Source organism: Sinohyriopsis cumingii, chromosome 10 (assembly GCF_028554795.1).
Source record: "Sinohyriopsis cumingii isolate HCF-2022 chromosome 10, ASM2855479v2, whole genome shotgun sequence".
Lineage (NCBI taxonomy): Eukaryota > Metazoa > Mollusca > Bivalvia > Unionida > Unionidae > Sinohyriopsis > Sinohyriopsis cumingii.
The window spans coordinates 8,639,114-8,651,529 of NC_142970.1; the positions used below are offsets into that span (position 1 = coordinate 8,639,114).

The 12,416-nt window shown below is 34.7% G+C and overlaps 1 protein-coding gene across 4 annotated transcripts in view; it reads right to left on the reverse strand.

The window, feature by feature from the left end:
• Positions 1 to 2,475: 2,475 nt before the first annotated feature.
• LOC149789578 (uncharacterized) overlaps positions 2,476 to 12,416 on the reverse strand; it is a 69,298-nt gene continuing 59,357 nt past the window's right edge. For 3 of the 4 annotated variants that reach the window (XM_089971592.1, XM_089971593.1, XM_089971590.1), the window contains one exon: positions 2,476 to 7,656. The gene's annotated coding sequence lies outside the window, so the exon portion shown is untranslated. The remainder of the gene's footprint in view (positions 7,657 to 12,416) is intronic. The other variant, XM_089971591.1, reaches the window with a different exon arrangement.

The following is a 12,416-nucleotide window of genomic DNA, read 5'->3' on the forward strand; positions in this document are numbered from 1 at the left end:
ATATATTTAAGGCATCATTTTGGTATTTGTTCTTGGACTTGAAGTTGCTGCATTAATTCAACTGCCATTTTCAGATAAAATTTTATCATATTGTCAATAGATTCATGAAGAAGAATATCAACAGCACATGTGAAGGTGATTTGTGCAAGAAAGAACCGTTTTTACTCACCATATAGTACCCACCAGTCTGGCTCAATTGCATTTGGTTGGTAAAGCTAAATCACTGGACGCGCTTAAAAAAATTTAAAACAACATAGGGATTTCAACATCGTGGGACTACGGCAAATTGGAACAACCGTTATTATTACCGGTAGAGGACTTGTTAAAGTAATTGCTTGATACAGTAAATGGGGATATATGGAATATATCAATAAGCTGTCTTAATGTTATTGGTTCTTTTGACTTGTCGTTGCTGCATCAATTGTTTCCGCCATTTTCAAATGAACATTTGAAACCGTTTTCAACGAATTCGTAAAGAAGAATATCGACAGCACATATGAATGTTCCTTGTGAACGAAAGAACTATGTTCAGTGGCCATAGATTTTGCAGAAGTATGGTTCAATTGCTGTGACAGGGACAAGTACATATACTTTGAACCGATTAGGACATACAAGAGTAAACAAATAACTTTTGATCTATACTTAGTTTCAAAGAGCATTCTTATGTGGGTTTTTTGGTATTTCTGGAGAGAGGGTGTCGTATTGCACAAAATGAACTGTTTTGCAACTTGATGTACATAGGCATTGAAATGTTGTTTAGATTTTATCAGTATAATGGAAGTGCAGAACACGAAGCTTGAAATCGTTTACATGAAACCTACGAACTTTATTATTAAAAGCAATGCCGCTGTTAAATATAGCTTATTTGTTCATTTTCCTTAGTTCAAATTTTGATTTGAATATTGTGAAATTTACTGAGATTATTGAGATCAGTTTAGATGTTAACGATTTGAAAGGTTTCGGCAACTGATTCACGCCTAGCACACTAATCATATACACACTATACAAATGTCTTACGGCCAACCAATCTTAAAGATTGCTCTTAAAAATCTATTAAACTGCAGTGTAACACATGATTTTTTGGAAACAGCTCGATTACGTTCTGGTCAGTAGTATGATATTGTCTGATTTAATTGTTTTGTTATTGTTTATATTTTATAAAATACTCCAACTGTCTGCTCGTTCTGAAAGAGTAAATGAAAATACAGACTCTAACTGACATTTTTTTTATGTCTACGTGTATGAGCTATTTACTTCTGTTTTGTGTTTTTATTTTTCCTGCTGCATTTGTTTATCTCTAGGAACAATTATCATGTGTTCTATAACCTAAGATTCAACGCATGTATTGCAGAAGCTAAGCTGTGTCATCATTTATCCACGTGAGTGTCTAAGCTGGGTTCGCCATGAGACGCAAAGATGAGTGATATTCTGCCCAAAACCTTACGATGTAACTTTGTATTCGTAACATATTTATATCAAAGAATTATACGATCGTTAAAATTCCCCTTAAAAATGTTTACAATACGTACTATTTTGATTGGAAATATAACGTAAACGTTGGGCTACTTAATTGTGTGTATATAATATAGATTGCATATTAAATAAACAATTGAAACTCGGGTGTTCGTGCAATAATAATTTACCACTTATAGGTGTCACATATAGAAGCGCACGCAACAGGACCCAAACGTTATCCATACAGGTCTGTTTGAACTTGACAGAGACTTTGGGATAAACTATAGACTAGGGTTCGTGGGCACAATATAGTCTGCAGCTTTGTAAAGATAAAGGAGCATTCATCAAAATTAAGAGGTTTTTCAATATTAAGGAACGCTGTACTTATCAACGCATCAGCTAAACTGGGACGTATGTCTTTTGCTGACATGCTTATATGCGTTTAAAGATAAAGGTTTTCAATTGCTTTTAACATTGTGGGGCTGTGTTTGAAAGAATTATAGAAATAACTTAAAATTGAAAATAGATATCATTGACAAGTCTTTTCTCAAAGCCTAGCATAAAAATGAATACATTAAGGCTATGTCTGCACCGGTTAACTCTGCTGTCACAACACTACACAATGAGAGAATCAGGTGGCTGTGACACCAGTATTGAGCCATTATGTTGTTTACAATTGATGAGTGAAGCTTTCAGTACCTTTCTTTGCCATCTCTGATGATTCCGACTACTACGTCTAAACGCGATTTTCAAAGCTCTTACTGTTTTAAAAGTCATGTAGACCACTCAAACCAAGTTTTAAATCGCATCAGTGATACAAAATACAGTATATTTGTAAGCTCGATTGTGCGAAGTCATGTAGGAAACCTGCGTTACATTGGCTTACCACTGATGGCTTGATTTCTTTGACATTAATCTTGGAATTGTGTAACGTGTACTTCAAGTGTTGTTTGCAAATGGCTACTAGTCTATGTCAATAAAATAAGGAACATAAAAGATTGAAACACAACAAGCTTTGCAAAATATATTAAATCATTTATTTCCCTAGAATACAAAGTTAATATGAAACAAGAAGTTACGGTGTTTCGAATTAAATCCCTAAATAATCCAAGTATTACAGACACAAGACTTGATAATGTAAAGTCCTAAAAAAAACTCAAGAATAAATCCCAAAACTGAATGTATCTGTTATACCACATAGTGTGTTCATATGCCAACAGTCTTTCATTGACTTACATAAATATAATTCTAGGTTTCTATACACAACAAAGTTCAGCGAATATCTCTATTAAATTTTTTTACCAATGCACTTTTGTGATACAAAAGAAAATAATCACTTGAATTCAGTAATTTGAAGAATTAAAATTTCTGGCCAAAATAATGGACAAAACATAAATCGTAATCTAGATATTTAAGCTACTGATACAATCCTCTAAGATACAGTATACATAGTTATCTACTTCACCTCTGGTCGCAATTTGCATTTTATAAAAGATCATCACCTAATGGAAGATAACCTTCTAGAATGATCCTAATGTTTACAAAAAAAAATGGATTATATATAACACACGTAGGAAATTCTATTAATAATAATACTAATTTAAAACTCACCCATATAGAAAATAATTTATCTATGTATTAAAATGAATAAAATAACAAATAACATCAATGTCGGTCAAGCAGAAATGAACTCAACTTTGGACAAGGTCAAGTCAAGCATACAATCTTATATTACAATAGAATGTAATAAAATAAAATAAATCTAACTAAGAAAAAAGTAAATTAAATGAATAACAAGATATCGTCGTACATCTTGGAGACGTATACTTTTAAATTTGGTTTGTACTGAACAATACATAGTCAGGCATCGTTGAAAGAAATATTCGACAAATTCCACGTTATTATTGAATAATTACAATTTCCAGCCCCAAAAAATACAACATAAATATTGACCTAAATCTTTGAGCAACTCAGATACATAGTTCTCTACTTGACCTCTGGTCACAATTAGCATTTTATAAAAATTCAACACTTAATGGAAAATAATATTCTAGAACGAACCTAATGTTTACAAAACAATAACCTGGATTATATGTAATTCGCGTATGAAATTCCAAACCCTTGACCAAAATAAGCATATTTACTTCTTCTATTAATATCAAAACTATTTCAAAACCCATACATATCTTGTAGTGAAATAAAATAAAACTAAGAAACAAAGCAAATTAAATATGCATAACAAAAATAATGTATTGGAGACGCATAACTTTAAATTTGGTTTAGGCTGCACCATTCATAATCCCGCATAGTTCAAAGAAATACTCGACGAATTCCACTCTATTGTTGAATAGGTTAACACATGATTAATGCTCTTGTACCTTGTATGCTAATTTGAATTGGAAATCTTTGCGTGACCGACGAGCAGTTGGAGTAAACAATGGTGAGTGATCAGTTCTTCTGTAAATGGTATCGACGGATGGAAAGGGTGTCGACGTCTGCAATTTTGACTCAAGAAAACATTAATGTAGGCATGATTGTGGCATATATACAGAATGATGTTGTTATAGTTTTAGCAGAAAGTGTTTGAAGCTTCCCTATTTCTCTTAACATGTTCTCTATTCGACTTGTGTGAGGGTCTGGTTGTCTTTGTGCCACATATACATTCTTCGGTTTTCATCAGCGTCTTGAAATCTGCAAGCATTGGTGACATAATTAAAGATGTTGCAATAATTATTCGTTTCTCGATTTTCCATTTCTGATTAATCTGCTCCATACATCAACAATTAAAACTCTTGTTGTAAGTAAATTATCTCTTTGTTATTTGTTCGTTTCATAATATCAAGTGGCGCAATTTGGAAACATGCTTAGACCACTCAATGATGTTTAGTTTCCTTTGAACAATTCTCTTGAAAGATGACCAACTATTTATACTTATATTGGAGTGGGTCAGATTTAGCAACGAAGTAGCTTTGATATCCTTCGTGTTCCAATAATACTTGTTTATTTCGGCTGATTAAATTTTTTTGTTACACCATTTGTTGAAGAAAGTAAGCTATGTCGTCTTAATCACTGCTTCTTAGTTTTTGCCAAAGTAAATGTGCCCTTCAAAAGGCTCAGCAGCATGCCCATACTGCATGGACGATTTTCTCAAGATCCGGTTTCGGATTGGGACATTGGCCTTTCTGAGGATAGACAATGTATCCAAATGTTAGGCGTAACGAAAAGTTATAGCATTTTCTCTTGTACTGAAGAATTATTTGTGGACAGTGTTGTTGCTGTCAACTAGTTAATGCGGACAATTTGTTCAGATAAAGAACGTTACTCGTGTTCAAGCGTCTTCTTTAGTGCAGGGTTCAGAATCCAAATTGTTCTTGACATCTTACCATCCTGGCGGTGGGCACTACTGAAATACGAGACCACTAAAGCGCTTTTTCTAGCTAAATAGTACAATCAATCTATGTAAATATATACATTAAGATGTTTTGAAATAAATCTGTTTTACCATACCGTTTTCTAATATGTCAGATCTAAAATAGTAAAGAGCATCTTTTCAACGCCAGCTCCATAAACGTATGTTCAATAACAACATCAGCACTACCACCCACTATGGAGCTATGGATCAAAACCTATCCCAGCTCCAGTGCTACGACGTCTCCAATAGAGAAGGCACCATAAATTGACAGATATTGTATACAAATTCCTTTAACCGTTCCCTTGCCAGTATAATTACATCTAATTAGTTGTTGGTGGTGGGTTTAGCACCATTTTGCAGTTAAGAACAAGATATGTTAAACATGGCGGGAAGTATAAATCGTGGAATAACAACCCGGACCAACTAAGACGAAATTGTATATGACATCATTTTGGACTGTTCGTACAAAAAGATATGTTTCTTTGAAATAGCTCATATTGAACCACTGATATTAACAAATGCTCTATATGACGATGTCTGAATACAAATAATTACAAATTAAAGAATATTTTATAAGGAAATGTTTCACACCATAACTATCTAATGGAATCATTGATGATGCTAATTAGGTACTTTTTGAGACTCATGATTGTGAGATAATAATTAGTATTTTTAGATAGGCCATCTGTATGATAGAAATAACCCACGTGTTCCCTAACATATCTCCACTGGAACCTCCGCTACATATAGCGGTCATTGCTGAAACCACTTTACCGTGGTTTTGTAAACTTTATTTGTGTAAAATATTCGTTTTTTATGTCAAGATCCTGAACCCAAAACTAATTTAGTATCATTTTTCTCAAAAATCAGTTCTAAGCTTATTTCTGATTGTCCAACTCAGTTTCCTTTTTGTTTTCTCTTTTCTGATACCTTTCGTAGCCTTCGATATCTTCATTTTTGTTATTGATAGCTACACATGTTTTGGATAACAAAGGACTTATGTTTGCATACAAATTATGAGGCTTCTTAATTATCCCTTTAATACCGCATCAATATATATCGTTGTACTTTCGCGGTGCCGTAATTTATACTTTTTGGCGAGAGTGATATGGCTTGACATTAGTAGGATGGTGGACAAGTTTAAGAAGGAAAACCAAATTTAATAACAGCCTGCTATTTAAAGCTAGGGGACAAAAAATCGCCATATTTATTCTCATTCTACCATTTTTAAGTACGAAATAGACCACGTCTGTAATAATTATTTTATGAACTGCAATTGGTTGTCTTTGTGGTTCATTTTTATTCCCCGTTGTCGTCCGCGATGGGTATGATAATTCAATCAATCAAGAAACTACTGTTTATTTATATGTGCAACTACATTTGCCTTTTTAATTTTATAATTATATACATGACAGGGTTTTCAAATAATATGTCCGATACATTTCGCATTACGTACTTGTTAGAATTAACGCGCCGTATATAATCATGAAACTTGTAGTAATTACATAATGATTTCGATTATTATCTTATGAACTGTGTTAAAATTTTCGTGTTTTGTGAAAAGGGTATCTGCAGTCCCCATTAATGACTCAGTAAGATATAAAGAGCCCCAAATTTGCTTAGACACATGAATCATGATACTTGAATAGTTTATATTATCTGATTTTGCACTTAATCTCACCGCTCCAGTGGCATAGCGGTTAGAGGGTATGCCGCGGATGCGGGACGTCGCGGGATCGAATCCAGGCAGAATCATATCAAGGACATCAAAATTATACTAACAAATCTCTCGCTGGGCGCTGAGCACTAAGAGGTTAATGGTTGGCCTTGTATCAGTATAATGTGACGACGTGGAACATCATGTTTTATATCTGCGGCATGATGCGGTATTGTTAAAGCTATGTTAAAAATCCAAATCACACACACACGGGTACACTGAATCTGGTGTTTTTCTTAGGTTCATGATGATAAAAATTGTTAATTCATAAGAAGAATACAGAATTATTCATTGTGCAAAACAGTGCATATAAATAGATATATACAAACAATCTAACATACAAATGGAACTAAATGTCATTGCATAGAAAGCGTACAATGCAAATGATAAGAAATTTAACAATTGACATGTATGTTCCTCAATATATAAATATGGTCACACTCCTTGCAGTTCGTTTTATACTTATAAAACATAATATTCTCTGTGAATGATAGACGAACATGAACAGCTAACTCCGGATAACTAAGAAGTGAACATGTTGTAAGTAGCCTAACAAAATCAAAAACTCCCCATTATGCGACCTTTTTGGGCAATAAAGGTTTACGAGTGAATATATTTGATTAAATGTTACCTTTCAAATTTAATATAATCGTCTGTCCGGTCAGAAAGGTGAAAGAATAAACATTGTTAGGATGTATTATTACAGACACTGCTGACATACAGTGAGGGTTAGCTTAATATAGATATTACAAAGCAAGCACTTTTTTCCCAGTAAATCGTACATATCAAATTGAAATCATCTGAATGGCAATGATTATATGATGCATAGAAGTGTGCGTAATGTTCGAAATTAACAAAAAATATTTAGCAAATGCAAAATCAGAAATGGCATTTGAACAAAAACTCCATATGGAAAAAATATGTAAATATTGATTTTAGCAGGATATATCCTCATTCTGGCATAAATATTAAAATTCACGGATGTCAACGTTTTTACTCAAACGTTTCCTGCTTATAGTATCAGCAAATTATTCGCTTGTTTAATCAGTTAATAATTGTTGGATCTTCCAACCTGAAAAATATATTGGAGTAAATGTGACATACAAACTTAAATAATAATTATGAACATATTTAGATCAAGCAGTTCGTCTTTGCTTCAAAATCTTCTAGTCATTTGAGGTATATATAATCTATGTTGGAGTTTGGACCGAGACAAGGAACTAAAAGTCAAAGGGTAATATTATTTGTCTCTCCACTCGGCAAGCCTCGTGGGGACAACTTTAATGTCAATACCGATCAAATGATTCCTACTGGCTCGTAAGTGCATTATTTGTCATTACATAATGTACGTATATTTTTATTCATCTGGGGCGCAATGGAGATGCTTAGCAAAGTTTAAATAATGCATGTCTCACATACATTTCTGGTTGTTACTAAGTTTTTTGTAGTTGTTAAGAGAGTTGGGAGGCTATGCAATATATAGGTTTATAGTCTATGTGCATGGATCAGTGTTTTCTTTCATAGTGTATTCACAGAGCATTTATAATTTTGTCCTATCTGTAGCACGGTCATTAAATGTAGCTACCATTATATAATTTGTTTTACACGATGTATTTAAAAATGTTAGGTAGCTTTAGCTACATATAATGACGCTGATCTGAAATTGTACTAAGCTAGACCTGTATATATGATAAAATTGACCTTGCTATTTGGAACTAACAAGCATAATACCAAAAAGATCGACATCGTGTGCGTGTGTGTCTTTGTTTCTCTCGAAATCTTTTTGCAAGGTGTGTTCTCAAAAAAAGATTGACCTTACGTTACTGTGTTTTTAATTTGTTGTTGTTGTTTGATTTTAGAACTATTTTAGGTTTTCTTTTTATAAAAGTAGTTCAGAGAGCTTGGACAACTTGACTGAGACGATTGGTCTGAGATGACTAGACTGAGATAAGAAAAGTAAGGTTATCAAAACAGATAAAGCAGCAGAGAGGGTGAACAGACCACTTGTTTGAAACGTCATTTGCTTAAAATATAAGCTTCTTCCGAAATAATAAAAAAGCGTCGACAGATTTTAAAAAAGCGTCAACGTTGCTGAAAAAATCTCTCCGGGGTTTGTCTAATTAATATTGCTCCATTGTCGTTGGTGATTTTTTTCTAGTTTATTATGCACGCGTTTTACGCAAATTACGTCATCGCGAGGTCCCCCCACCATCTCTGCTGCTATTCATCCAAATATTTTATCAAGTCCAATACGATATCTTGTTCTAGGATCGTGCAAATTTATTGTTATAAATCCATGCGGAGCAGCTTGCGCTCGTGAAAAGAAGTTTCTGAATTTAATTATATCCAAGTCACCGCTGCACCAAGTTTGATGAATATTTCTCATCGTGTGTGTATCAACTCCATTAAAGACAACTAAAATATTACAGTTATCTCTGATCACTTTTGGAATGTGTGTGTATCGTTGAGTAACATAAATGACATCAGTGTTTTTATGTCTACCTCGAGAAAATATTCTAGCTGGATTTGATCGTTTATCCAGCATCACACCATCGTATACAACCAAATTATTAATAAATCCGTCTAAGGAATCAACTGATGGTGCTTCATCAATATCGGTTATAAACTTGATAACATCGTCATCCAGTAATCGCGCGTTTTCATTAAAATCCTTGAGCACATCATGACATCGTTGATCATCTACTGACAGGGCTACCAAATACAACTTATCCCACTTTAACCATCTCATTATTATATTAAATAACAACTGTGTCTTTCCACTTCCAGATGGTCCTATTATTATCATTCTGATCGAATTCGGTAACGCAGGATGATGCTTGACAGGTTCTCGTTTTCTTGTCGCTGAGAAATCAATTATATCCATGCTGTATAAAATATTTATGGATTTATATTGTGTGAAGTGCGGGACGCGTTCCCCGACGGATACACTAACAACTATTACCACAAAAAATAATAGATTAGGTGTTACGGGTAAGTGTATTCGGTGTGGTACAAAGAAATTCAAATTTATTCCCGGTGATAAGTCAGGGACAATGTCAGCGTTAAAAAGAAAAAGCAACGCGGAGGTGATATTGCTGCAAATTAACAAAGTTACCGGGAACTTCGTGGGCCAAATACCCAGGAGAAAAACATCTACCAGGATATAATTATTGCGGTCCTGGTACTCGACTTGATATCAGGCTTGATAATCAGGATCAACCAAAACCAGGCGAGGAATCAATAAACGCTATTGATAAAGCATGTCATGCTCATGATGTTGCGTATAAAAGCAATGATCTACAACATAGGCATATTGCAGATGTGAAATTAATTCATGCGCTAAATTCTATTAAAAATAAAAATATCAAAGAAAAATTAGCTAATTGGTTAGTAAGATCCGCGATGAAAGGTAAATTAGCGCTAGGGGCTGGTAATATATAAAATGGAATCGATTTATTATTCACCAGTTGGATACTGGAAAGGTAAAGCAGCAATTAGTAAACTCGCTGATGCAGCAGCGGTTAAACATTCTACTGCTAAAGCGTGGTTATCCAAACAGGCAATATGGCAAATTTACCTACCGCGTCCTAAGCAAATTAGATTTGCACATTTCGATGTTAGTGTTCCTAATGAAGTTCATCAAGCTGATATTCTGTTTTACCACATGATACTGTACGTAGAAAAACGTACAAATACGCGCTACCCGTTGTTGATGTTGCAAGTGAATATAAAGATGCAGAACCGCTATCAACGAAAACAGCATCTGAAGTAGCCGATGCTTTTAAACGAATGCCACAGCTACTACAGGTTTATCCCGGCAAGGAATTTCTTGGTCCATTATCATCGCTGATGAAACAACATAATACCAAAATACGACGAGGACATACTGCGATTCATCGTGATCAGGCAATTGTTGAACGATTTAATCGAACGCTAGCTGAGCGTTATTTGGATATCAATACGCGAAGGAATTTATTCAGGATACAAGATCTCGTGAATGGGTAGCAAGATTACCAAGTATGATAGCAGCGTTAAATAATGAAACAACTCGAACAACCAACATGAAACCCATTAATGCAATTACAAGCGCGCATATACCAATAAAACGACGTGATCTTTCAGCACAGCCAGTATTAGGCAATATCTCTATCAGGTATTTATACGAGCTCGGTGAACTCGAAGGTGGTAAAAAAAGAGCGACTGATCCTATTTGGAGTGTTACCACACACAAGATATCCACCGTAACAAGATCCTCAGGTAACCCGCAATCTACCGATTAGATTCAACTGCTCCTCAACGTGGATTTGTACGTGAACAATTACAAGTAATTCCCGAGGATACACAATTACCACCGCGATCACTTAACTAACACTGGTGCCAGAACCATGGCGTCGATTACACTCAAGACATGTCAACATGATATTTTCTCGTGTATGACCAAGATTGTTATTTTTTCTGTCTACGGTAAATTGTCTTGGATCATTTTTCAGATACCGCCATAACATTATACAATTACAACTTGCACAATGATTATTCTGTTGTTGTTTCAACGTGCTGATAAATTCAATATCAAGATCAAAATCGTGTTTATTTTATTTATCAGATTGCTTATAAACATCTAATTTTCTCTTATTATATCATTGTCAATGTGATCACTAATCACTGACTCGTCCAAGACGATTCGTCTCAACTGAGATATTCTTCTGACTCGAGACACTGCGAGATAAACTAAGTTTGACCATTCGATGTGATCATCGACAATCCAAACAACTGTATCAGAGATAGTTAGACCCTGAGATGAATGAATCGTCATTGCGTATCCAAGCGTCCACGGTGATTTATCAGCATGTAGAGCATCTTCAACAACATCAACATCAACTGCGACAATATCATTCAGCACAAGATTCTGTTTCCTTGACTCGGTCTGTGCTGGTATATCAATGTCAATATTCTGCCGCCGTGTATCAGCTGGTCGATAACATAACGGAACTGGCAATGTTGGATATTTTTCTTTATGTTTCATCTCTCTCGCGAGTCCATGTGTTGGTGTCAGCACGATCATATCTGATCTCTGAAATAGTTCGATCGCTCAGGTGGTTTTACCAGAGCCACCCGGTCCGTTTATATATATCGTTATTATATCTAGCTATTGGATCATATACCGATGGTAACAACGAAGTTGTCGATGATATATTTTATCACTGGTTTTTATAATAATCGTCTTTGATTGTAACATCTACTGATTCTGAATAATCAAGTATATTTTCTTTCTTTATTCTCCATGAACCCCACGGTACATCATCGTCCGTAAAATCATCCAACAACGTTGCATATTTCTTATTGATGTAGAACGAATCCGTTGCAACCCTAACTGCGGTATCAGGGAATTTATTTATCATAGATAGCAAGTTTATGCTCACGTAGGCCAACATCGATGTTCTTAAATGCGTATACTGAGGCGATTCTCCATCCATATAGCTTACAATCGTACATAATCGTGTTTCATTTTATAAATAAGCATCTTCGCGGTTTATAAATATATTTCTCGCTGCTGCATCAGCAACTATAAAATCGTATTCGGTATCATCCAGTATTAATCGTGCATGACGTTGTTTATGATCATATGCTCCACCCTGAGTAAACTTTCCTATTATTTTTCTTCCAAAATCCTTTGCTGTTTTATCGCTATTATTGAGTTTAATCTCGAGGATTCTAGGAGCTTCTTTGATGATATCATCCTTGAGAGCATCAGGACATTTTTCTCTAAATTCCTTGATGACCTCATCGAGACTGATATTTTCCCTCGGTGGTAACCAAACCTCGGTTTGTTTC